Source organism: Myiozetetes cayanensis, unplaced genomic scaffold, assembly GCF_022539395.1.
Source record: "Myiozetetes cayanensis isolate MyiCay16 unplaced genomic scaffold, myiCay2020 scf3, whole genome shotgun sequence".
NCBI lineage: Eukaryota > Metazoa > Chordata > Aves > Passeriformes > Tyrannidae > Myiozetetes > Myiozetetes cayanensis.
In genome coordinates, this window is record NW_026087521.1 from 58,399,629 (window position 1) to 58,427,148 (window position 27,520).

Below are 27,520 nucleotides of genomic sequence, written 5' to 3' on the forward strand. Positions count from 1 at the left end.
TACGTGCTAGAAGATGAGAATTCCTTCACTTGTCTCTGCTCCTTTTTCTTTCCATGTGTGAATGATGGAAGGTGGGAAGGGAAAACTCAAATTCTACCTTATATTAAGGTGCACTATTCTGAATAGATGTAGAAGCACCCTCCTCACCATATTCAGCTGGATTAGTCTGATGATCAGTTTTGCAGCCTGTTGTACCCCGATTCAAACAGTTGCTACGTTGTTTACCCAGCCACACCAGAATGGAAAGGCTGCATTTGTAACTCCTATGAAATCAGCAGGTTGAAAAGGGCAACTTGATTAGCCAGTTTTCACTACGCTTTACACTTTGCAAACTAAACACACCAGCTGGAACTACTTAAGACTGCTAACAAATATCCATATGCCATGAAATTTCATAAACAATGTAAACAGTATTTTTTTTTCAATCTGGTTAAAAATGTAATCGACTTTTTAAGCATGTTTGCATTTTTAGAAGACTTGCAGTGAGACAGAGAGCAACTGAAGTCAAAGCTACAGCTATAACATGTGAATAAGCAGCTGTCATAGTGTATTGTAATTCAGTACCAATCACAGTCTAAAAATAAAAGCCATAAATACAGGCAGAAAAGCCCTAAACCCATAAAAGTTAGAGCAGAGTTTCTTAAAGGAACCTGAGGGAGTAGGAATATATTTTCTTTTTCAGAAGACAAGGGAAAAACAGGGACAATGATTACACCCTACTCTCTCCAGGCATGTCCAGACAGATGAGTATAGACAGTTTGGAACCCCTCAGCCTCAACAAGGTCCCACTCTTCTCTGGGAGTTGTTTGAGGACAATGAAAGATAGATTACTGCATGAACATTGTTTTCAAAAACAGCAGTGATCTGCTTGAGTACAGTCTACTCACACAGCCAAAATTTAACACACTACACCTCAAAGCCCATTTGAATAAGAGGAAGCATTAATTTGTTCCTGATTAAATCTATTTTTGCTTAGTAACAAAGGTTTAATGACTCCTGGCCACTTTGGAATCCAATAAGTTTCTTCTATGACATTAGATAACCAGCAAAAAAAAAAAAAAAAAAAGAAAAGACACCCCATGTGCTTTCTTGCTCTCTGTCTGCTGCTGGCAAGTGGCACTAGTGCAGATTGCCTTGGAGAGGGCTATTACTTCTGTTTCAGCTCAGCAGTATGCTAATAGAGCATTTGAAAGTAATACACTGCGTCCACTCTCCCTGGTTACCAGTTCCCCCTTTTTCCCTATCTCCCAATCATTACCAAGACATTTAAGGGCTCAGGTAAAAGAATGAAACAAATAACCACTCAGCTGTGGGTCCCATATAAATTCATAACACAGGAAACAGCCCTGACAAAACAGAGAGCAAGGGAGCTTGTAATTCCATGTGACTCACAGACATATCACAATCAGTGCTGCATAATACAGGTGCATTGTTTGTCTCCAATATTCATTTTATCCCCCAAATACTTCTTTCACTATCTTTGTCTCTTTCTTTTCTTTTTTTTTTTTTTCCAAAAAAGAAAAAAGAAAAACCTTATGGAAAGCAAAAGAGCTCTCTGAAAATTCTGTCACTTACAGATTGCTCATCAGTGGCAGCCCAGATATATTTAAATCACAGTTCAATGCAGCATGCATAAGGATGCATCCTGCTTTATAGAGTTCTTGTTCATGTCTGTTCTCTTCCAACCTCCTATTCAGCCCTCAAATAGAAATCCCGTATAGTAAATAGAAAATGTAGCTAAGTCCAGTAAGCAATGGCCTGAGATTTACCACTGACAATTCCTAAGATAAAAAATTCCTGATTTGCAATGATTCATTGTCAATCTCCTTGAAGAACCTTGGAGCTCTCAGGTGCAACGAGTGACCAAATAGCCACAAGGTCTTCAACCTGAGCTGCTTCTTCTGCTCCAGGGTAATTCCCCTCTTCCAGAATGACAAGTCTTGCCTTTACCCAAGTGAACAACAGAGAATTCAGTATTGAATTACAGCAATGCAAATAAATTTTTACTATCATGCAGAAGACATGATCCTCTATAGGTATGTCTACACTTCCAGGTGTAAAGAGGGCTCAAAAGCTGATGTAAGTGTGCTATTCCCCACGACCTCAAAGCTTTCCATCCACACTGGTATTCACACCTCAAATGTCCACACTATACAAGGAAAAAAGCTGTACCTCAGAGATCTGCAGTGGGATAGTAATATGCTCTTCCCCACTATAGCACACTCTGTCTGTAACACTTAGACAAGAGTGTGAGTTCGTGCAGAGGCTGGGAATGGACTCTCTTCTCTCAGCAAAATCATAAATAACCTGAATTCAGAACTGTTAATACCACTGTAGGTATTCACTGTGGATGGAAGGCATTCTTCCACATGTGTTTGAGAATGGGCTCATACCCATAGATTTTTGACGGTGTAGGCATACCCTTTCAGAACATGCCTGATTGCTTCAGATAGCTCTCCACCTACTGTTTTAATAGTTTCACAGAGAAAATCATCTGCCCATTCACCTCTCCCTCTGACAAAGAATGGAAACTTGCGGCATTCACAGGAAGATGTAAGAAAATCCACCGCAGACGTGTGCATGCACATGCACCCACGTGGCAACAACCTGGAAATCTCCTTAGCTGTGTATCAGTATTGACTGTGCTCTAGTCCCCAACAGAGAGATGGTTTGCTCCGTCTCGTCAGTTGTGGAAGCTTTTGGGTTTTCTCCATGGGTAATTTCCTCCCAAGTGAGTGCAAACAATGCAGTCAGAAGAGCTCCAGAGGCAGACAGGGAAAACAACCTGGTAGCTGAGAAGAGTTTATTGACTTCCGCTGCTTATGAACAGCTCAACAGCATGGAGTCCTCCAGGTTGGTGTATCTCTATAACCTTGACCCACCTGGAGATCCATGGTGTCGAACCATGAACTTATGAAGACAGCACTGCTTCCAGTGGTCCTCTTCATCCTCAGTGCGTCGAGCAGTGAATTGCTGAATCCTTTACCATTTCTTCTGTGACAGGCAAGTTCCTTTGTTTCTTTCACTGCCCCTTTTCCACCATTACACAGTTTAATACACATGGACAAGAGGTCACATATACCTTTCCTTTCAGCGTTTAACAAATGACAGTCACTCTACGCCTTCCATACTCAGTACCTTCTGTATCAATTAAAGTATCAAGGTGGAGACCCCATTAGGAATTACAAAATCTATGGTTCTTTTCATGTCCTAACCATCTCTGAATAAGTTTGTTGGGAAGCTGCTCTGTTTTGCTTGAAAGGTGAAGAGAGTGAGAAATTATGTGAGAAAGGTATTCTGGTTGGCCAAGAAACATTTATAAAAGAAGGAGGTTACTCAGTATTTCTCAAAGACAGTCAGAATCTGGATTGTCATTCCAGCCTCAAATCACGTGCTTATGTCCAAGGAAGAGTAGATACTAAGGCAGCATCATGGTGATCTTATACAATTTTCTACCACTGCCAAATATGCAAGCACAATTTCATAAACTGTTTTTTAGTTCCACTGACTCTGTACTTCACTTTGGTGTCCCTAATGAGACCCCTCTTACAAACTATGGCTATTATTTTCAAGCTTTCTGGTCTGCCCATTATTCTCCTACAGTTTGGTTTTGATGTATAAATAACAAATGGTCAGCATGATGGCTATAGAAGTTTTATGAAAAAGTATTAAGAAATCTTCTTTCTTTGAAGGTTTAGATAAATTAATTTTGCTTAAAGAGCAAATTTCATCTGGCTCCTTGACATTAATTAGCCTAGCTTTACAAAACCCCTGCAAGGTATTATATGAATTTTACAACACTCTATGCATTGTACAGATAGATATGCTGAGGTCCACAGAAAGACTAAATGCCACATTACTATTTTATGCAAACAGCTGACCAATGTGGTGATTAAATTGTGTGATGATATACTTTCAGCAAGAAACTTTAGTTTGCTTCACTGGGGAGGGATAGCAGGACATTTTGAATAAATAGGCATCTATTTTGGAACTCTTCTCCCCTACTGATTTGAAGTCAAGGTTTTTCAATTGTTCAGTGCCTGTGCAAAGGCAATCTTTTTATGCTGTGCTTATATTTCTTATTATTTCTATTTATTTATTTAATTATTTTTAATGAGTGAAAGATAATGCAAAAAAAAAAAGGGGGAAAAATCTTTCTAAGGGATAATTGCTGGAAACTTCATACCTCGTTGATATCTTCTGAGGTTATGGATACATGAATAGAGAGGGAAAACCTGAGAGGTAGACTTAGGATAAATTGTGCAGTTATACACAAATAGCTGTGCTACACATAGAAAAGCGGGCAGTAGAAAACCTTCAGACTTGTAAGTTGGCAGGTAGGTTTGCCATTCATTTTTCTGTCACCAAAATAATCTTTTTTATTATTTTTAGGGGGAAGAGGATGTAATTATTCACTACTGTTATACAGTGACAATACACAACATTTCCTGATGCATAGAGGACATATAGAGACAAGACTCATGTGTGCCCCACTGCCTTGTCACAGGGAAGAAGCACACACAGCCATTTTGACCTGCAAATGCCTGGATAACTCAGGAAAAGCTTAAGAAAAGATCTTGCACCCATTTAGTTTCCTGAAATTATAATTACAAGAAAGTAGGATCTAACATTTAGCATTGATATATATGATACATGTTTCTAAAAACATAGAAGAGATGCCAGTGACAATTCAGTTTTGAAAATTACAGAAAGTACTACTTAAGGCAAAGAAATTAGTGCTGCATCTTTCATTTCATCCCTATAAAGATGTCCCACATAGTTCTCTCTAAAGTATTTCTGTTAAAGAAATTTCTGGTTTCTATAATGGATGTGTTTGGTGTTTGTTTTCTTCTGCATTGTATTGGAATAATTATTTGCCCAGAGATAAAATCATGTGCTAGAGCTGAGGGATTTTAGGGTTGTGCATCTGTTCTTGCTACTTACTCTTTATTTGAAATTACAAGGCTGTTTACACCATTAAATTTAGTTGCAGCAGAGATGCTTATGATGTCATGGCAGGGGAAAACAATGAATATAAGCAGAAAGGACAAATAAACTCTTATCCTTGCTTTCATGCATTTTCCAATAGTCCTTTCAAGCAAACATATGCACACTAATTCAGATTTTGCTGATGACATATACTCAGTTTATGGTGAACAGTACATTACTTCCTGAGTTCCTGTGTGGAAATATATGGAATTCCTGCTTAGTAAGGCATTACTCTTCAAATAACTTCAAATAGCCCAGTTGGAATATGTGAACTGCTTCTGAGTAAACCCACAGAAATGTGCAAAACTGATAGGAAGACTTGCTCTTTTCAGAATGAAATAATCTCTCAGGATCTAACTGTAAGAAAAAAATAAATGACACAGTATCTGGTAGATAAGTAAATTACAAGACTATGTGTTTCTGCAAGTTTTCTACAACACATCAACAGTCCTTTGATCATTTTACTGTGTAATGGTACCATAGATTTATTATTCCCTGTTCCATTTCCAACAAACATGAATCTGAGGAAAGTTTTACTAAAGCAATTGGCATGAGAAGACCTTTAAAGAATAGGGATAGGGAGCTGCCAAAAGGCACGAGGGAAGGTGAATGACACCTGAAATTTGCGGTCCTACCTTCCAGTGCTCTTTTCATTCTCACCTCTCCTTTTTTCCTTCACTGTAAACCTATTCTTCAAATATGCTGCAGTGATGACTGACAGCAATGATACCAATGTACTGTGGAAAGATAATTGATGTTGCATTCAGTCAGTCTCTTTTATGATATTATCACTATAACAGCAAATTCCAGTGCACCACCAGAGAAAGTTTCTTTAGAGCTTCCTGACTGTCAACAACAGATAAATGTGCCAATAAAAAGTTTGAAATGTTCTTTTTTGGCACAGAAAATATTTAAGTTTTGTTTCTGCTGGTGTCAAACCTCTTGGCTAGCAATCTGCTCCAAGATTGCTTTAACATGCCTGATTTTTCATAATACCTCACTGTCCATCCCCAATATCAAGCAGAATTTGATTCTATTGAGAAGGGGACAAAACCCTTTTGCAGATCTCAAAAGATAACCTGTGTGACTTCCTCTGCCCTCAGAAGACAAAGAGGAGTTTTAAGGGAGTCTATTCCATCCAAAAGCCGTGAGTTCTGTTAGAGGTTTTTGGTTTGGAGTAGAGAGTTCAGACTTACCACTGTAATGCTACAATATATTATCCTCTGTAAAATATTAAATCTCAGCTGTAGGTTATTGCAAAGTCTTTCAGTGATTGATTTGAAGTTACGTGAAAGACATTCCTCAAAGTAGATTTTCTTTTATTCCTCACTTTTTCTTTTAAATGGTTCTGGTTTGGGGCCTTTCTCTTCTAACATTACAAAGGCTGGATAAAACTACCTCTAGAGACCACTTGTATCACCAGCAGTAAATTACCAGCAATTGTGCTCTTCTCTCAAATGATAATGAGCTGGATTAAAGCAGATAGAGAATTGCTACCCTAATACAACTTGGGTAATTAAATTCCAATATGTAAAATTCTATCTGGTGTTGCAATGGGATACCATACTCTATTTCCTACCCTTTGATAACGTGTAATTCTGCTATTTACTCCAGACCAGCTGGCATGTTTCAACCCAGAAGTGTACTGAATATGATGCAGTGGAGAGTTTTCAGTTGAATCAGTTGGTAATATATTTTATTACTCCGTTAAGGTGATAGGTAACACGAAAATACAACCATTTTCAGTAGCATTTGACTATGGAGAATCTAGCATGATTTTTGGAAGTGCTGAGTTCTAACAACTCCAGCTGAAGGCTATGAAAGAAAAGAGATTCTCAAACTCTCAGTAAATCAACCTTATGGGCTTCCCTAAAATTCTACTGAAGACTTTCCTGTAATTATTGCTAGTAACACGTGGGAATGCAAGAGAGACAAGATGAAAGCTCTGGATAGTAATTTTTATAATCATCATAGAAGTAAAAGTTTCGGGGTGGAAGTTATGCCTGTAAGATGAAAGCCAAATCAAGGCTTTTTCTGCCTATGTAAAGTTACTAGTCCAAGGGGAACGTCAGAGAAATTGATTAGTTTTTATTTAAAATTCATAGAAGGGTGGAATTTTGTCTGAGTGAATTTGACTTAAAATTTTCACTAATTTCTGTGGAGAACTTGATCAAGAGAGGTACTTCTTTTATAAAGATACAACCCTGTGACAAGATCTTACAAATCTCATATTTCCTAAGAGCTCTGCAGGAGGTGTGTCTGTGTTAGTTAATTTTAATATGGAGTAAGATATTATCTAATGCTACCTGTCCACAAAGGTGTAAGATGAAATTTTATGAAAACCAGGAGAGAAGAAAGATCTACTTTGACCCCCATGGAAAAAAGACTTCTCCCACACCAACTGTTTTTGACCTGAGATTTCTGCTTAATGGGCACAATTAATTTGATGTGAAATGTGTATTGTGTACTATTGAACTAATGAATAGTTGCTGATGGATATTGTGTCTGGAGGGCATTTCACTCTGCTGAGTCATATAGTTTTTGCAGTATGTCAAAAATGAAATGATTCTTCTAAGGGCCAGAATTTTTCTGAAGACAAATAAAGACCAACAAGCAGCCATAATCTTTTTAGGGGACAGCACAATCCATCATTTCAGACATGATTTTGACATTATCCAATATCTTAGCAACTGAGCATGCAAACTGCCTGTCCCCAAATACTACCACATGCCCTGTTCCATCAAGGAGTTATAACCAATGCTGAAATGATGAATGGTTTACTGTAATTGCTTTAATTGTCTTATAAAACCAAGCAGCTATCTGACAAGTATAGGAGGTGATTGTCCTGCTCTGTTCCACACTGTTGCAGCCTCACCTCGAGTGCTGTGTGCAGTTTTGGGTGCCACAATATAAGAAGGATACAGAGCTGTTAGAGAGCATCCAAAGGATGGCTGTGAAGATGGTGAACAGTCTGGAGGGGAAGTTACATGAGGAGCATCTGAGGGCACTTGGTCTGTTCAGCCTGGAGAAGAGGAGGCTGAGGGGAGACCTCATTGCAGTTACAACTTCCTTGTGAGGGGAAGAGGAGGGGCAGACACTGATCTCTGCTCTGTGGTGATCAGTGAGAGGACCTGAGCGAATGGCCTGAAGTTTTGTACAGGGAGATTTAGGTTGGATATTAGGAAAAGGTTCTTCCCTGGGGAAGTGGTCACAGCACTAAGTCTGGCAGAGTTCAATAAATGCTTTGGACAATGCTCTCAGGCATGTGGTGTAGTTCTTGGGGCTAACCTGTGCAGGGCCAGGAGCAGGACTTCAATGACCCTTGTGGGTCTCCTCTAACTCAAGCTATTCTGTGATTCTATGATTCTATGATAACACTGTGGCAGCAACCAAGAGAAAACACAAGTCTGAAATAACTTCATCCGCTCTGGGATGCGTAATTAAAGACATCATCACTGGGAAATATCATCAGATGTGTCCATAAACAGACAGAAGAGAATTTGAGTTCTGAAGAGTTTTACATAGGACAGTATTTTAAAAGATAACCATCCTTATAGTTCTCCACAGGAAAATCAGAGGCTTCAGAGGAATTTGCTAGTAAAATAGGAGACTACCCTTTTTCACCTAAGACACAATCCTACCCCAGTCCATGGGTGGTCATTCCCTTCCAGATTTTAAATCAGACAACTCTTTGAAACAGACTCCTACCAGCTGTACCATCATATATTGAAAACAAATAGCCTGCTGAGGATTGGCTACAAAACCTTACCTCTTTGATGAGTTTAGCCTCTGCTGTGAGAAACATGGGATGTTTAATCTTGATCAAATGGAACAAGGAGCCCCTTGATGTCCCTGGAATTTTTGAGAGAGATCATCTTTCACATTCAGATTTTTAACTCCTTTGCAGCTCACTCCTCCGTGTGCTAGTCCTTTGCTTAATGCTGAAGAACGAGCCACCTAAGCATTGAAAAATCTCAAGCACCTCACAAGCCATTTTCTGCACTAAAAGACTGAACTTCAATTCAAGATACTCACATGGTATTTTAACAAAATTGCACTCTATCTATTAAACTATTAAAAAATTTAGCCTGGCAGAAGTTTAATAGTGCTGTTATAGAAATAATGTGTTTCATAACTGTGTTTTAGGTAGGGCATAATCTTTACAAGTAGAGGACAATCTTTCACAGAAAAAATTCTGTGGTGTTCTGTGGTATCAGAACAACCAGGATTTTCACAAGGATTCTGATCTATTAAGAATTGAGCACAACCTTTTATAGAAAGATACAAACCTGCCTGAAAAGCCAGTGGCTTTAACAAGACTTTGGAGTTTTGTTTCTTATGCTATTTTTGGTGTTTGTTTGTTTGCTTGTTTGTGTATCTGGGCAAAACTCATGATGCCAGAAACAAATTGGTGAGAGTGAGAGAAATGTAAGAGATCACGTCTCACTCTCTTGTTCCCCAGCCTTGTGTTTCTGCTGTAATGCCAAGCTCAGGAAATTAGGTTAATTTTCAGGGAGATGTACTGCTTTACCAGTGTCTGAAAGCTCCAAGTTCTGTAGGTCTGTTACACATCATTCATGACAGACTGCAAAGAATAGGAACACCTGCTAAAGCAGAGAGAACAATCCAAGGAGCAGCAGCACTACTCAGGACAACTCAAATGCTGCTTGCTATACTATGCATTAAATGAAAAGTAGATATATAGAGTATAATGATCTCTCTTCTTTTTAATGATGTTGACAAGAGTAAACAAAAAAATAAGCATTTATCTAAAGGGAAATTTGGTCTTTCAAAATAGAAATATCTCCAGCAAGATGTTCTCATTTAGAGATGGTTGTATTTGGAGATTTACTTGGAAATCCACCTTTGATTTGGTCTTTTTTCTTTTGGTTTTCCTAGTTCGTAATAATTTTCTCTAAAAGCTAAAGAGAAAAGACAGGCAGGCAGAGAAATCTTGTAGTTAAAGGATAAATTCATTAAAATGAAGGAAATAAAATTATATTAAAAAGCTGTGATGTATTGCAGGACAAAAAGAAGAAAACACCAACATCAGAGCAAAAACCTGGAAGATGAGTGGTTTATTACTTTTTGTTTTCAGAAAATGATGATTGTTCTTCCTACCAATTGAAAGGTTGTTTTAGAAGAATGGATTTTTCCCAGTTAAATGGATGGAAATCTGATTTACTCTCTGACTACTGAAACTCCCAAGGAATATGGTATATTTGGAACGGGCTGCTGCGCCTGTCAGAGGTAACTGGGTAGAACAACCTGGTAAAGTAAACAGTATCAGGGAGAAATTTTGAATGCAACTCAGCTCAGTGTGTACCAACGTAAAAACCAGAGCAGATGTTCATCGCTCTGGATACTTTCATGTTAATTCTTAGAAGAACTGCACTGCACAGAGTTAGTTAAGCAATATCATGAAATATTTTGCATCTTGTCAGAAAGCAGGTAATGGACAATAAGCATCCTCATGGTAATATCCTGGAACAGAGACTCTTCAAAGGTATTTTGGTTATCTTTGTTTTTGTAAGGCTTTTTGCTATCCCAGGCTTTAAGTGATTTTCTAGACTTTTTGCTTTAATACAAGCAGAATAACATGTCACACTGAAGTGTTATTTACCAGCTGTCTAGTAATTTCCCACCATACCACAAAGCTATTTTCCTCAGTAGAAACCTTTCTGTAAAACTATGTAGGTTTCCATATCGCCCACAAACTTCAGTTATCTTGTGCGCTATTTTCCTTCTCTTATCAAAAGACCAAACTACTTTCTAAATAGTTTCAGGCTAAAATGTAAGACTTGTTCCCACTGTTACCGGATAAAAGGATGCTAGCTGTAAGCAGCCATGAATGACAAAAAGCTTTTTATTCAAACATTAGCATTAACAAGGAAAAGTTGCCTTCTGAAGAACGCTACTGAGTGAACAGCAAGGGGGGCTTTCAGATTAAGTTTTTTACTTCTTCTAAGCCTTTTAGGAGCTTCTTCAGTAACACTTCAAGAAAATCCACACAGATATGTAGAACAAAAATGAGAAGAGAAAAGGAGAAAGAAAAAAGAAAAAGCAGCTAGGGTTTCTTTGTGCATTTTTTTGTTTGTTTTGTTTTTAAATCTGCCTATAAATACTAAGCAAATTTATCTTCTACTGTAGAAAAAAAAAAAGAAAATTACAATTGAGAAAACTATAAAGAATAGAACTGTGTTCTCTTTTATTTCCAGAACAACCTGGGCTTTTAGAATTATTTCTCTCCCGTCTTTGCAGCTGAAAGATGCTTCTTTTCACCTCAGGGGACTGTGACCAGGATGAAATCACCCTCTGTCAGCTCTGCTGTGGCTCATTCTGAGCAGTCAGGTCACTGATCTAAGCAGGCTAACATAGAAAGACTCACAGAGGCAGCATCAGGTGGGTTTAATATATCTGGGCAGTTCAGGGAGTCTAGAAATACCCTGGACTCAAAAGCTCTTCTAAGGTAATAAATGGCATAAATGAAGCAGGTACACGTATGCTCTCAGCTTCTGCTCCAGGCACAGGTTGCTCTTCAGGGCTCATTATTAAGTGCTTAATGTAGGAGGCCTTTGAATTCTCTTTGCCCTGCAATTGCCAGCCTCTCTTAATTTAGTATCCATTATATTATTGCAATTGGGGCCACTGCTGACAGGTAATTCTGTGCAGGTGTAAGGGTGGTGGGAGCAGGCAGGAAAAGGTTGTTCTTCTGGTGTTTATCTGATGCCTCTGAAATAATTGCTGTTAGTAGTCGTGACAGTGTGAAGGAGACATTGCTTCTACCCTCTTCTCATATCCGGATGTTTTTAAAAGAAATACAAAAGGAAGTGCTCTGACAGTAACTGCCACAGCAGCGTGACTTCTGCTGTACAAATGATGGGGTGAGCCTGCTCCAGGCACTGTGAAGGTTAGTAATATCAATGGGTTTGAGCCTGAACTCCCTTTGCCAGCATCTACCTGTGGATATGATGGAAGGGTAAAGTAAAATGCACCAAGCTGGTGCAGCTTTGCTGGCAAGCAAAGTACGAATAATCCTGGGATAGGTCTGTTTCAGTCCCCCTGTCTGGCAGAAGTTGGAATACCAAAACCCTCCATGCTGGTAGAGAAAAAAGGAAAGGCAGAAAATGGAAATTAAGTTTGTATTTTCAAGAGGATACACGAAAAGTAAAATAAAAATCGAGTTCCACATTTGTGAGCCAAATTCTAGCTCCTTTACTTGGTTTTAGAATTCCCTCTGCGACACTCAGAGACTGAAAAGGATTAGAAGATAGAATTGTGCCATCTCATTCACTCTGCAAAATTCTCTACAGATGAATATAGAGAGAATAAGTTTTCAAGTAGGAAGGTTAAGAAGAGAAAGCAGAAGCAGGAAAAAGGTGGGAAAACCCCTGTTAGCGAATATCAAAACAAGTTCCAGAACATGAAAAGGAAGGATAAAAAAGAAACATAGACCAGAAATGTAACAGGAAAAAAAAAAAAAAAAAAGAGAGAGAGAAAAGAAACAAAAGACAAACTCTAGTAAATTATGTAACATATTCAAATTCCTTTTGAACCCTAGCCAAAAATGTAGTTTATTTTAAAGAAAAAAAGGTAAGGAGGGAAACAACTGGAGAAAAAAATGACAGATAAACAGAGTTTAAGAGACAAATCAGAGCTTGGCTTAAAACAGTGGGATGTATCCATCCCTAATCTTTCTATCTAAAACAACCAGCATCATTTGTTAACATAATTCATTTCTCAGACAACTGGTTTGGTTGTTTTGCTGGAAGGATATAGTAGTTATTTCAAATTAGCTTCTGAATCCATTCTTTCATCTTTAAACTACATTCTCTATGGCTAGATTTTAGGAAATATTTTGATGTTTTTATTTATTTTACTGTACTTTTTTCCATACAATTAAAAAAAAGACAGATATCAGTACTCATTTTAGCTCAGAAGAGAGAGGCATAAATAATTGCTTTGGAATCACATTTTAAAAATTGTGTGAGATAACTTTTATGGACATATACATTCTTTATATTTATGTATGTGTAATCTCATCCAGTTCCTGTAATGGTTTTCTTTCAGCTGCAAACAGGAAATAAATTTCAAGACAGAATTACTTCCTAAGAAGCAGCCTTGATGGTCCCAGGTTGTCTCCCTTCTGTCTGGCTACTACCTACTATTCCAGAGCCTGTGAGATTGCAGAAGATGTAAACCAACAGTGTTGTTAATGTAAACCAACAACGTCGTGCTCCTCAACCCATGGAGATGGCTTTGGCTTTTGTCTATCCAAAAAAGTGTTGTCTCAGCATTATTCTTTCCAGCTCTATGGTCTGTCCTGTCAATATATTGCCCCTGTTCCTGCAGGACTTTCAACAGGTAAATATGGAATAAGGGTTACTTTCAAACTCATACTTGCCCACTTTGCCCAAACACATGAACAGTCTCACAACAGGCACAAAAAAAGTATTTCTGTTCAAAGGCAGAGATACAGAAGCGTTTTCAAGTTCAGAAAGTGTGTTTGTAGCAAATGGATGAAGTCTGTTCTAAGAAATTCTCCTAAGAAATTCTACTTCAGAAAAATAACAAATTTTTAGGCCACAAACTTATCATTTACTGGGCTATATTATGGTAACAACAATCACATGTTTTATAAAATTACCACTGTCTCCTAAGGTATATATCTCCTTATTCTCTTCTCTTTGCCACCAATAATTTGATTTGTCATTTTATTTTGGTTTTTTTTCACATAGACCTTGTACACTGCTGAGCTGGCACTTTGAGTCCTCAAAATAATATTTAGCAAAAAAGTCCAGCAAAGCTTTTAAAATTTTGTTTAAAAATGAAAGAAATTAAAAGCATTTCATTTCAATGAGCTGTTGAAACCTGAGAAAATGCATTGTTTTGAATTGCTAATGAAGCAATTAGTATATTTTTGTTTGGTTTTAATCTAAGCATATATTTTTCACTAGAATTTTTAGCTAATAAAAAATTAAATATTTTACTGAGGACATGTCTTTAATAAATATATTAAAGCAATAAATTTCTTGAGTTTCTGTATTTTTTGGCATCCACTGATTTTTAATACAAACAAATGGCAGTTATTGGCAGTGTTAGCTGGATTTGTTGGGGTTTTTTTCAAGCTTCCTCTCCTATTAAGTGGTTTCTTGTTCTTAAGCATAGGAAATTACTGTATCTGAAAAGAAATAAACCCTCTCTGCTCTAAAATACTTTCTTTCATTAGAGACAGCAGTAATTCTATAATATATATATATTAATAAGTAAGTTTGATATATAAAGACATACTAATGACTGAAAATGAAAGAATAAGACTTTTAAAAGGAGTCTGAATCTGAAATGGGAAGCTCCTGGCAACTGTGGTGTCAGCTCAGAGTCTTAAAAATTAATTAGGGAATGTAAAGAGAAAGGGTAAAAAAATCACTAAAATGGTAATACTTCATCATAAATCTGGACATTCAATAGAAATAAGCATAGCTGAAGCCTTACTCTTCAATTCCATGTAGAGAGTGAAGAAATATGTCAGGTGAGAAACAGGTTCATGAAGCAAACCTGATGATTTTTTTGCTCCCATTGTTGCCATAAGATTTCATGGCAACTTAGCCTGCTCTCATCAGGACTATTATCCAGCCAATGACACGGTAAACTAAAGCTGTGACACTTCATTAAAGTACCAAACTCAGATCATTTTGGTCTAAAACAATCTATTGTAAAATATGGAGTGTCTTCCAAGACTGGCTGTGAAAAAAGAACATTATGATCAATGGGACCAGGGGGCAAAACCTCAGCAGTGAAGTGCAGTGCCACTGCATAACTACTGACCTAACCAGCTTGATCATTGCCAGTTTTTACCATGACCTGGTACTGAATAATAGGAGATTTTCTCATGCTTGTACATGTACACTTCCATTCTGCATTTTCTAAAAATAACAATTCCTGTGCCATGTCATTAACAGCCTTCCTCCGCAGAGTTGCAACACACAGACGGGAAATCAGAGCTGGATCACTCCCTCACTGTTTGGAGATAGACACTTTTCATGCAATGAGAGCTCCTCATTCCCAGTTGAGGACTCCAGTTCTGCAGCCCTCACTTTAAGAAATCACTGTTACTCATGCAAATCTCCTACCTACATCCGAGGGACTGCTGGTGAGAGTGACGGTTTCAAAACTGTCAGGCAGGAGAAAAACACCCACTCTACCTCAGGCTAAGGACACAGAGGCTCCTTTAAAGAAGGCAGCTGCTCAAAAAGTATAACCCGAAGCACTTTGCTGTTTGCTGAGCATAGGGAGGAGAAGCCTTCCCACCAGTTCGTGAGCAATACCACAAATGTTGCTCAAGTCACCTCCAAACACAGCTTCTGTATAATATGCCCTGGTATACTGTGACGGCTCTGTAAGTAGAAGGTCTAGCAGTTATAGATGTTGCTAATAGAAAGATCAGTTATTGTTTTCCATATAGATCTTAAAATTAAAATAAATTCTTTGTCCTCTTTAGAGATTAGCTCTTCTTAAAGAGGTTTTTTTCTTTCTTTTATTTTTTTTTCAGTTTGTTTTTTTTATTTCCCCGAGGAAAAATTGGCATGGAGATCTGCTCTCGACAAAAGTTCTTAGCAGACAAAGAGGCAGCATTCAGGCAGCAACCATCTCTCTCTCTCTGCTCCAGGTGGTTTTTGATTGCTCTCTTGAAACTGAAACTCCCAATGACATGCTGTTGAAACTCTTGGGTTTAATCTTGGTATTATAGAATTGCTGGGAAGAAGTTTGCTGGTTTTTGGTCAGATGGCTGGTTGGCTGGTTGGGTGGTTGTTTTTTTTTAATTGGGAAGTACATTAAGGAAAGAAAGCTTTACAAATTCAGCATTGTAGTATTTTGACCACTCATATGATTGATGTCTGAACCCAAAAGAGATTAAGGAAGAAGTTTACATTGAGAGTGCCCTGCATGGAAGCCCCATCATGGTTTATCCAGCCTTTTGAGCTGTCTGAGTTCATTCCCACCCAGTCTCACTGCAGTACAGACCCATCAGGGCTCCTCTGTAGTTCTCAACCTCTCTGCTGCTGCTTTACAATAAAGATACCAAAAGTATAAAATTATATTTTATTTGAAAAATGTGAAAGCCCATAAAGATTAAATGTGACCACAACAAGGAGATTTATAAAGTAAGAGGGTAGCTGGCATTTATTTCAGATCAAGCTCTGCATCAGTCAGGAGCTGGAAAATAAAAACAGTTTGTGACAGGCAATAACCTGTTCTGATGGTACAACGGCCCTTGTAATGAAGCTGCAATCACTCTTCTGATCTCCTGCCGTCTTGTTTCTTTCTTTTCCTTCTTGAGGAACTGGCACTTCCAATCTATTCTAATTTTCCTGATTCTAGGCTTTGATTTATATTGCTCTGGCTATTGTACATCCTGTCAGAGGAAGGAGGAGTTAAGGATTTGAGGTGGAGAGGCAGCACAGACGCGAGGGTGAGTAAGAACAGAGAATAATACAAGCAATTAGACAATGCTAATGGGTGACGTATTAGCCTGTCGTGCTCTATAATTATACATAATATTTTTCCTTCAGTCTTGGCTGATGTGAACAAATACCATGCACCATCATGATCCAAAAACACCCCCCCCATCCCTCGAAAAAAATAAAGTCTCCATGTAAAATGATAGTCCAGTAATAAGAGCGTGTGGTGTTTAATTCAGAGTCAGGACATCTGGGTTCTGGTCCCCTTGGCATCCACATTAGACTAGACAGAACCCATTTATTCTTCTGGCTGTCTTTGTTTACTCTGATGCATAGAAATGGATTTTTAGAAGCTCTGCTTTGCTATCAAAGTGCAACAAATGAGGAACAGACTCTTCAGAAGTGATGTCTCAAATAAAATTTATCTAACCCTGCCAGTTCTGATGTTTGTCTGTCTATTTACAGGTCCCTGGTGCCCTGCGCACCTCCCATGCTGGTTTTGGTGATTGTTTTATGGGTCTGAGACATTTTTGAAACGTAAGAATCTCCATGTAGGCAGAGATCACTGACGCCCCTACCCAAGAGTACAGTAGTCACATGCTGACATATAGCAATTATTTATATTTCATTCTCCAAGGAAAAATCATGCACTTTGCTCATTAATCAGCAGTTTTTTATTAAGTGCAAGGATACCTCTTTGAACTCTAACTTAGTAATCAGTGTAAAACCAGGCACATAAGAACTGATACCACTAGAAATTTTAATCATAGAAAGCATTAACAATTAGTATACCTGAGGGTGATGTTTATTCCCATGTGACTGAACAATGCTTCTTAAAAATGCATTACATTGCTTAGTTCAGTAACTGTCTGTAGTCTGCTGCCTAACACTAGGAAATTCACTGAGTAGAATATACCTTGCAAACACTTTCAGATGTGCTGCCCTGTATTTTCAGGATGTGTGAACAGGTTGTATGTGTGAGAAAAGAGATGCCAAAAAATGTAGGTGAAAGTACCATGAAAGATATTGCAGTTTTTGCTCAGACTGCATACCATTTCTTTCCTTCAATATTTTGTGCCAGATCTGGTGACCATCATTCACTGTACATAGCAGTTGATGCAGCAAACATTTCTGGGATGTTAGTTCAATGGTGATGTACTACTCAAAGTGAATAAAAGAGCAGTTGTATCCATCCTATAATGAGCTGAAGAGACAGTAGGTAGTATAAAAAAAAGGCAGTGCTAAACCTGCAGAAATGTCATGACACAGGAATCCCATTGTCTGCTTTGCAGGTCCAAAATATTCAAGAAAGGGGATCATGGAGCAGCCAGATGCTGAAGTGAAGGAAACCCCAAGACAGAAATTAACTTCTCAGGGAAGCCAGGTCTGTCTTGGGATCACACATTTTCCCTTGGGACACACACAGCAACCTGTTTGTACTTTTGAAGCGGACTGAACTCTGTGCCATTTCCAGGATGGAGGAGATGCAGTATAATTTCTGTCTTGTGTGGCAGTAGACCTGGTGTATGCAAGGAAAATGTTCCCAAAGGTAATTTCCAGCACTGCCCATTGCTGCCCCAAGGATACTTACAATGTGGGCCTGCACTTGACCTTGGTGTCTCTTTAAAGGTACTTGTCTTTCCCTTTATAATGACAAATGGATGATGCAAAATAATGCAAAATTGTAACATATCAGCATTATGTTCACAAGTATTGAACCAAGGGATCCTGCTGCAAGACATAATCAAGGACAAGCTGAGGTATGGAGTCAGCCACCAGTGATTTGCAGTAATTATATAATGTGGAAAAGAAACAATAAATACAGACCTTGCTAAACAGTGTGTGCCTTTGGTTCTGTGTTTTCTCCAAGATATTTCTGGTTTGATATCTGTTCCCTCCACTCTGCTGCTCTTGAGCCTTTCTTAGAGCAAAAGGGAACAGTTTTTGTCCACCCTGTCCCACAATCTAGAGCACCTTCAGCTTCTGCTCATAAAAGGTCATTAAATTAAAGGCGGGAAGATGTGTCACATGAGTTAAGCGAACAGACACATACAAAAAGTACCAAATTCTCAATGCTGAATGTGAAAAGCTTAAAAGAATCTCTTGGGCTTGACATAATCATTCGAAACTATTAATCAGACTGTGAAGCTTAGCCAGCACACTTGCAGATGTACGATTCAAAATATAGGGGGGAAATATCCAGTGGACAAATTAATGACAATTAACAGATTGTTCAGCATAGGTCACTTTTTCTTCAGTGATCTGAAAGCAAAAGAGAGCATCAGCTGTCTGATGAAACCAGTGACTGATGAGACTCAGGACTGAGGGAATGTCTGTTATCAGAAAAGTCCATCTTCACACAACCCTCTTTGAAGCTATTAGGAAGCCAAAATTTTTCTCATGTCTTTCAGGTTAATGGCACTCAATCATTTCCAGTCATTTTTCTGTATAGAAGCCTACTAATTATGTCCCCATAATAACCATTTGTGTCGGCGTTACACTCCAGCACACCAGCCTGATCGGATGGCTTGCTTGCAAACAAATTTCATCATTATCACCCCAGAGGATGGCACAAGCCTATAATGATGACATGAGCAGGGCTGAGAGGGGAAAGTGGCAGGTGGGAACATAAGGGAAGTGTGTGTTCTTGTCTTACATTTATTCTTTACCTATAGCCTGACAAGTTTTTGTGTCCTGCCCTCTCTTCCTTAGACTGAGAGGACACAGATAACAGCCAGACAACCCCCACAGAAGTGACAGACTGCAAACTGCTCAAAACAGCAATGCTCCTACAGTGAATGTGCAAAACCAAAATCAGTACCTCTGTGTTTATGGGGCTGGTTAGGTGTCATAACTCTTTGACTCAAAGACTTAAGCAGCAGACTAAGTCATTCGGTGGAAGACCAGGCTGCTTCTTTTCAAAGACTGATGAGAAATGCATAGTGGAAAGGAGTATGGAGGACAGAATAGTAAGAAACTGAAGAGAAGAGTTCTCTGTTTCAGTCTACTGGATGTAAACTGAAGAAAAAAACTTCCCTCTCTCTTCTCCCATCCTTCGCTCCTATCTCCCATCAGCTCTGGTTATCAGAGTGCTGCTTTCCATATAATAATAATAATAATAATAATAATATTTTTACTTGTTTTCATAAAAATATTGCTCTCTTCAGTTAGGTGTTAATTATAGAATTTTTTTTTTAAGTAAATGTGGAGGAATATTTGCAAAATCCATTCTTTGAAGAAACATCAAGGAAAGAAGTACTTGATTTTCAGATTATTTCTCCAGTTAATCCTTTTATTCCTTACTGTGTGGCAGATAGTAGATAATCATCTATGTATAAATAGCAATAAGAGCAACTACATGACATGATCTGCTCTGTTGTGGAGAATGCAGAGTATTTTGCAGAACATTTTCTTTCTTTTGCCCTTGGAGAGATGCATGTAGTCATTTCAGCAAGCAGAAAAATAAAAAAATAATAATATAGTTATTGCATCAAATCCCAGCTATTCATGAGCTGAGCTAGCTACAAAGGGTCTGGTCCTGCACCATTCCGAATGCAGGACTGCAGGACTGAACCCATCCCTGGGATGACGTACAGAATTTGCTACAGGAACGCAAATAGCTATGTCATTGTTTTGTAAATTTTCTTGGAGAATGCTTATCTAAGCAAAGACCAGCTCTCATTTTCCTCACTGTGCAATTCAATTCAGAGTTTAAGAAACAGTGGGAGAGCAAACAACATACAGTCCTTCTCCCTTCTCCCCAGTGGGACATACCCACCACTTTAAGCAGAGACAGTGATGTTCTCACTTTCTGGCCAAGCAATTCTACCCCCAAAAAGGACTGACATCTTAGCACAGTAGCACTGAGAGGTAACTGGAAACACACCTTGATTCCTACCAGAGCAAACAGTGCATCTGAGTTCTCTGTGAGATACTGTCTTGTTTTATCACCTCTCCTCCTGCTTTCATGCATGTCTCATAAACACCCATCAAGCCCCAGCTCATCAAGCCCTGGTATCAGAGAAAACTGCTGCCAGCTGACAAGGACTGGATTAGCCTCCTTCTGAGTCTGCACTTAAAGCACCCAGAGGGGTTCACCACAGAGCAGCAAGAGGTCTGACGCTCAGGATATGTACTAATCCTCTCATATCATGGCAGAGAAGCACGGGCTGAGCAAGAGACAACAGTCTTTAAAATCTGTGTGTCTCTACACGCTTGGTGAGACCATGTCCAGGATGCAGTGAAATCAGGACGGGCTGTGCACAGCCTGAATGCCTCCCACAACCACTTGTTGCTGCTCATTGCAACAGAGTAGAGAGGGTTAAATCAGGGCAGGGGACAGAGTTGGCATGACAACTGCGGAAGGCTTCTGTGTGGCCTGTACAATAACTAATCATTACACAGTAAAGGGTAATAATTACTTCTTAATGCTGCAGTGCAAGAACTGGCCCCATGGTAGAGCACAGAAGGTTGAAGAGGTGAGGGTGTTTGTCAGTGTAACCAAAATAAGTTGGTGTGATCCCTGTCAAAGAGGTTTTAGTAGACCTCCAAAATAAGCAAATAATTCCTCTATATTTGGTTATCATCTCTTCTCTGTCTATGTGTTCAGCTGCAAAAAATTTCTTTCTTCCTGGCTTCAGTTTTGTTCCTTTTTTGATGAAGCAATAATGTGCAAAAATAAAATCTTGATCTGGAGATTTCCTTGTGAAATAAATAATATAAAATAAAAAAAAAAAAAAAAGAGAGAGGGAGCACAAGCAAGGTCTCCTGGGCTTTCCTCCTTATTGTTGTGTTGCATTAACACCATTGGCCAGAGAGTTAGGAAAGAAGCTCAACCCCAGCTTACTCACGTCCTGAAGGAAAGGACTGAAGACCTTTGTGTTTGCTCCATCTACTCAAACTGGAAAAAAGTTAAATTGAGAGCTTTTCACCTGCTAGGAGGTGCAATCAGAAGTCTCTAATCCTCCCAGCTGATTCAAACTGAACACAGCACCTAAAGCGTATCAGAAAATGCTGAGGATGCATTTCTCCTTTGCTGTAGGCACTTGTTACACTGTTATCCTTAGCACAGAATCAGTGCATCCTCAACTGATCTTGTCTTCTGGCCTGCAGCAGGGAACCTTGTTTCAATTGTTACTTAAAAGGTGGAGAAAAAGCAGGCATAGGGAGGGCAAGGGCTTAGTTCTCATTCAAGTTGTAGGATCACAGAATCCTGGAATATGCTGATCACCAGAAGAAAGATCCCCTTTGACAGAAGAAGTGACCAGCCAGCCTGTGCCCCAGATAACACAAGGGAAAGGTGATTCAGACAGTCTCCAATGGGAGTGAGTCTTCAGAAACTGCACCTCTCATACAAAGCAGCCAGATCCAGTGACTCTCCCTGAACAGCAGTACATTTTATTTCTAGGGTGTCACTATGTCACCTTGTCACATCTCCCCATACTAGGTAAGTACTGCTGCCACTGCTCTGTGTGGCTAAGAGCTTTCTCTCTTCAACTTTGCAGCCTGCCTTTGCCTCACAGCTCTGAACTCTCCAATCCAGGCTACTGGGACAACGTTTTCAGGGTGCCTGGAGCAGCGTTTTCCCCTCACATTTCCCATGCTGTTATTCTCATGCTGCTCTCCTTATAACCTTGCACCTGCACACCCCAATAGTCTTTCTGTGGGGGGTTCTCCTGGGTAGTGATTGCCACCAGAAAGACAAACAGATTTTTTTCCCTAGTTTCATTACATTTTGGTTATAGCTATCACTTTATGCAAGGGACACAGAGATGCTCATATGTGCATAAGAAACTGGCCATGCAGTCCCTGCCCTGCTCAGTGCTGGCTCCAATCAACACTATGGTAAGCAGTGACAGCCAGTTGAGGGTTCTATCGTGTTCTATCAGTAACCACAGTTACTGTGGGAAGAATATTAGTGGGGGGGAGCCAGCTCCTGTAGAGCAGAGGACACCAAAGAGAGGTCTGGAAACCCCGACTGTTTCTCTTCCCACCTGAGTGGCAGAAAGAGAACTTTCTTTTTCTCTTCTGTCTCTCTCCTCTTTTTTTTAATGTTTTTCCAAATGTTTCCACAGCTAGAGACAATGTAGGCCATGAGCTATGGACTCTACTAATAAATCTTCATGTATATGAACTTGTCTCAACATTGCGTGTGCAAACCAGCCATGATGAGAAGGAATTTCTATTACACTAAAATTTATAACAATCTCTTGTATTGGTTTCCATTGTTTATTTGGTTGACACACACATCTCCAAATATGATGAGAAAATCACCTAATGACTGAAATGGGTTGGGAAAAGTAAAAAACTCAGATCTGGTCATTGTTCATGGGAACTAATAACTTTTAGGTGAAAGGCAGTGCTAAATTATTAATCAATCTAGTCAACCCTCACAAAGCAGGGATATATGTCCCTAAAATTACCCTCTTTCCCTTGTACTCTTTTCAGAGTAACTTGGAGAATGACACTGAAATATTTGTCAAGAGTAAAACTCCAACTCACCAGGGCCTGCCATAATGTTATATCACCTACCTCCAAAAGTTCCTCTGGTTTCTAAAACCCACAAACACTGCCTCCAGAAAAAAAATGCATTGTTAATTTTTGTGGTATAGGCTTGGCTCTCCTTTGCCTCCAGTATTTTCCAGTCATCTGTATGTACATAAAATAGCTTTGAAGTGTAACCCAAGCAGAACTGCAGCTTTTTACAGCCTTGTGGGTAGCAAGGAGAAAAATTAGGTTTCAGATAGCCCATGTTTTCCTTGAGATCTATTTTGCTTTGCTTGTTAAAGATTTTGGCTTGGAGTTAAAAATATAGTACCTAGACTTGGATTTCTAAAGCCATAGGCAAGAACACACACCAGTAGCTTGATTTTTAAGCAAGCAAAGCATCCAGAAATAATTTTTAGAGTTATTCAGTAGAAAATATGGGGACCTCAGCTATTATGACCTTGGAAATGTTATTTTAACACTGCTGTTGTGTGGGTTTCTTAAAAAACAGAAAGCTTGTCTTCTGCGGATTTCAAAATTTCCCAGCTCACCTTTAAGTCCATGCCTTCAAATTGGCATGCAGGTGCAGTACTGAGCAATCCTGCATAGGTGAATGAATGATGTTGTGATTCCTACAGGACCACGATCACAACAGAAGCTCTGACCTAGAGAGCTTGCCAGTGAACCCGTGTCCCACCACTTATACACATAAAAGACATCAGCAAAGCAAAGATCATCTTCAGAAAGTATCTCCTTTATCGTAAGTTCAGTTTTTGTTTTCTACTCTTTAAAGTTTGGGGTTTATTTTTTGACTGGTTGGTGAGGTTTTGATTTGCTTTGTTTTTTTTCCTAAAACTCCTTAGTTTAAAGGCTATTGTCTAAATCTTGACACAGCATATGAAATGATACAGATTTGAAAAATATGTGATTTTTGAGCTTTTGAATGAAAAACAAGAAGAAGGAATCTCAGCATTTGGGAGTTCCAGGTCTGCCCTAATAAGGTAAGATGCAACTGCTGAGGGATATTTTCTCCTGTCCCCTTTACATCTCTCTCAATGCCTGCCACATCCTTCCTCATTTTTGTTGTTCACAGGCTGTTCCAGTTTTTGCTGGAAGTAGAAAAATGAGAAGAGGAACTAAAGACAGAGCTGTGACCACATTTTACCTTTCTCAACTCACCCTTCCTCTGTAAAGAGAACACCTATAATGGGAACACAAAGGTCTTAAGCTGAAAGAGAAATGTGTCTGCAAGGAGGTTATCTCAGGATCTTATATTAGAGTTACAGACAGGAAAGCACACTCTGTGGTTGGCATCAAGATCAGCCTGGGAACCAGGTGTATATTAAAATTCTCCAACTGCTACAGTGAACAAATAAAACAAGGAATCTTTGAATTTATTTGTAGGAGGTCTTTCTGGGGAATCAGGGATTAAATCAGGGAGTTAAACAACTTTCTAAAGTTTCCAAAGTTTTCTTGGGGTTGTTTTTGTAATAACCTAGCCAAGAAGGACAAAAATTTCTGGTGAGCAGAAAAAGTAAAACAGGCTGAGCATTGTCCAAAGAAGGGGGCTACTCTGACGACTCTAAACAAGAGTCTGAGTACAAGAGCAACTCTCCCAAAGCCAGGGTGCTCACAGTTCTCTCTCAGAGGTGTCTGAGAGCAATGAACACACAAAGAGAACGGATATACAGTGATACCACCCCAGCATAAATTCCTTAGGTCGAAGCAGTTGGTTGCATGGGGAGTTCCCTCTGACTTTATTTGCATCACAAAGCTTTTAGTAGTGTTTTTCTTGCAGTGTTCTGTCTGGTTTGATCATTTATTTACTCACTTATATGTTTAGAATAACAAAACATAAGGCACTAAGTGCCACAGCTCTACCATGCAGTGATTTTTTTAAGTTTGTGGCTGTTAATATCTGCCTGAGAGGGCTGGATTGGATGTTTGGAAAAAAAAAAAAAAGTAACTAGAGAGTTACTGTTCACCTTCTCCCTCTCTTCAAGCTTGCTTAGACCTACATGTATTCCTTATAACTCATATAATTTCTTGTATGATGAGTCCTAGTCTATTGGATATCTCTCTGGAATACAGGTAATTCTCACCATCTTTGTCACCTTCCTGTGTATCTTTCTGTACCCTTGCAGCATTAGCACATACAGAACTGCTCATGGGATTTAAGATCTATCAGGGACCTGCTTCAAATGGCATCTGCTGAGAGGTATCCCATGTACAGCTGCCTGTACCAGCAACACCCGGGCTAAATGGAAAGGCTCTTACTCTCTAAGGAAGAGAAAGATCAGCACCATGTTTTCAGGTAATTTTCACATGGATTAAAAAGCAACTGAATGTTTGAAAGATAATGTATCATTCATTTCTATGCATGCCCAAATGTAGGTAAGGTTAAGTTTAGTGCCGACTGTTACAGAAGTGCTGCCAAACTGTTTTAAATTTAAACAGGAAGAGCAGACACAGCTTATGAGAATAAAAATGTTATTTTATAGAATTTCCATGTTAGAAACTGAGGTAAAGAAGGTTACTGAGTTTGTCCAAGGCCACATGAGCAACCTGTGGTGAAACTAGGAATTCAGCCCTTGTCACCACTTTCTGAAAGCAGTAACAAGAAAATTACTCCTCATCTTTTTAGCTATGTGTCATTTCCACACCCCACTTTGATTTTTAAGCGGCAATAAAGACAATAATGTGGAATATTAACTGTCAAATTTGTCATTCAGAAAGAATGGCAGTGCTTGAGTTATCTGGGTTTTTTAAAACCAGATATTTTGCATTCCCCTATGCTTCAAAGTAGGAGATACACAGACTCACTCTTTGCTAAAGAAAGGAAGAGAAATAGCTACAGGCTTTCTTCAGACAAAACATACTAAATGGTTTTCTTCATCTTCTTTCTTTTTTCTTTCCTTGCTTTTTTCCAGTTGTACAGTTTTAGGGTTTTTTTCCCTTTACTGAATCATATGGCAATATAATTATTAACAGTAGGATATTCCTTGTAGGAAGTTGCTTCTGATGTCAAAACCTTTCAGTAAAGATCCCTACATTTACTCCCAGTGGATCAGATTGTGAAAATGACTAGCAGACATCAAACAGACATTTTTAATGAGAATTTAACAGTGAGCACTTCATGTATTCTTTCCTTCTAGTGCCAGCTAAGTGTGTTGGCTATCACAAATGTCAAAAGGAGGTCAAAAGGTAACTTATTTTACCTTCCTTCTTGCCTGCTTTTCCTCATATTTAAGAGCCTTCTCTGTTTGGCTAAAGGAAGAAACTTTACAACCAAGATGCCCTGTTTAAAGTCTCACTGCTAGGGCTCAAGGTCATAACTGAGAAGGCATGACATTGCCAGGTTAAATATAGCACTTTGTTTTGTGATGGCCTCTCCTTTCATGTCACTCGTGTTCTGACAGCTTTCATCAGCTAAGAATACACTGCTAGAAAAGTGAAAATAGTGTGGGTGAAAGGTGCCAGTAATGGATCAGGGGACCAGTTTGAGCTTAGCCTAAGCATGGAAAAGCAACAGCAGAGAAAACATTTCTACTTTTGCTTCTCACCAAGATCTGGAGTAGCTAGGAGCTTCAGAACTTTTTTTTTTTTTTTTGAGGGAAATAGAAAATTTTAGCTTATCCTCCATTCTCAACAGAAACTTTCCCTAATAAACATCTCCTAAAGGCTCAATTTTCCAACACTTCAGGGCAAAGAAACAAAGAAACACCATGAGGATGGAGTTTGTCTCTTCCTTTTTTCATTTGACAGCACCACAGTTTAACCTCAACACCTGACAACCTGCAGAAAGTGAATCCTTACAACACTGTCATGAGATCAGGAAGAATTATTGTCCCTGCCTCTGGATGTCAAGCCAAAGCCTACCTGAGGTAGCAAAAACCGGTCTCCGACCTCAGCAGGCTTTGTGTCAGGCCATAGGAATATGTCAAAAATCAGGCAGCAGGTTGGTGGCATAGTCAAGAGCTTGTCTGTGATGTCCTCTGTCTCAGTCCAGTGTGCTAAGTGGAAAAATATCTTTCTTTAATTAAATCCTGATGTTTGCACAGAGCATTAGCACCCTTAGTCCAGGAAATGTCTGGGATAGTCAATGAGCTATATGGAGAGAGATCAAAGTCTAACAAAATTGTAACCATGGGTGAGTTCACCCACCTGGGTATTGGTAGCCAACTGGTACAAACAGATTAAAAAAAACCAAATTCTACGTGATTTCTAGGATAACTGGAGAACATAACAGTATGTGCTCTTAACTAAGTAGCTGAAGACATGATACAGTCAAACCCCTGAAAAGTAATAGACTTATTACTGCATTAAGAGCATGAGGTTAAAACTGATAATAATTAGTGAACTGCTTAAAAAGTACTGAAGGCAGAAATAAAATATGTTTGAAAAAGAAAGCAAAGAATGAAAGAGAAAGAAAGCAAAAGCCCTGGATTCAAAACATCAGGTATATTAACAGGCAGTTTCTGATTCAGTGAAGTCATGCAGAAAGTAAACTAAAGGCAAGATAGGAAAAAAAGATATTGTGAAATGTTAAGGTCCAAGAGGTTGTTTGAGCCAAGCAACCAGCTTTC

At 38.9% G+C, this 27,520-nt stretch overlaps 1 protein-coding gene across 4 annotated transcripts in view; it reads right to left on the reverse strand.

Annotated features, from left to right (window-relative positions):
- CHRM2 (cholinergic receptor muscarinic 2) overlaps positions 1 to 27,520 on the reverse strand; it is a 93,378-nt gene that overhangs the window by 57,599 nt on the left and 8,259 nt on the right. Inside the window, exon 1 of one of the 4 annotated variants that reach the window (XM_050324760.1) lies at positions 26,814 to 26,833. The exons of 2 other annotated variants lie outside the window; for them this stretch is intronic. The gene's annotated coding sequence lies outside the window, so the exon portion shown is untranslated. Of the gene's footprint in view, positions 1 to 8,758; positions 8,779 to 26,813; positions 26,834 to 27,520 lie in introns of those variants that run through there. One more of the 4 variants, XM_050324761.1, reaches the window with a different exon arrangement.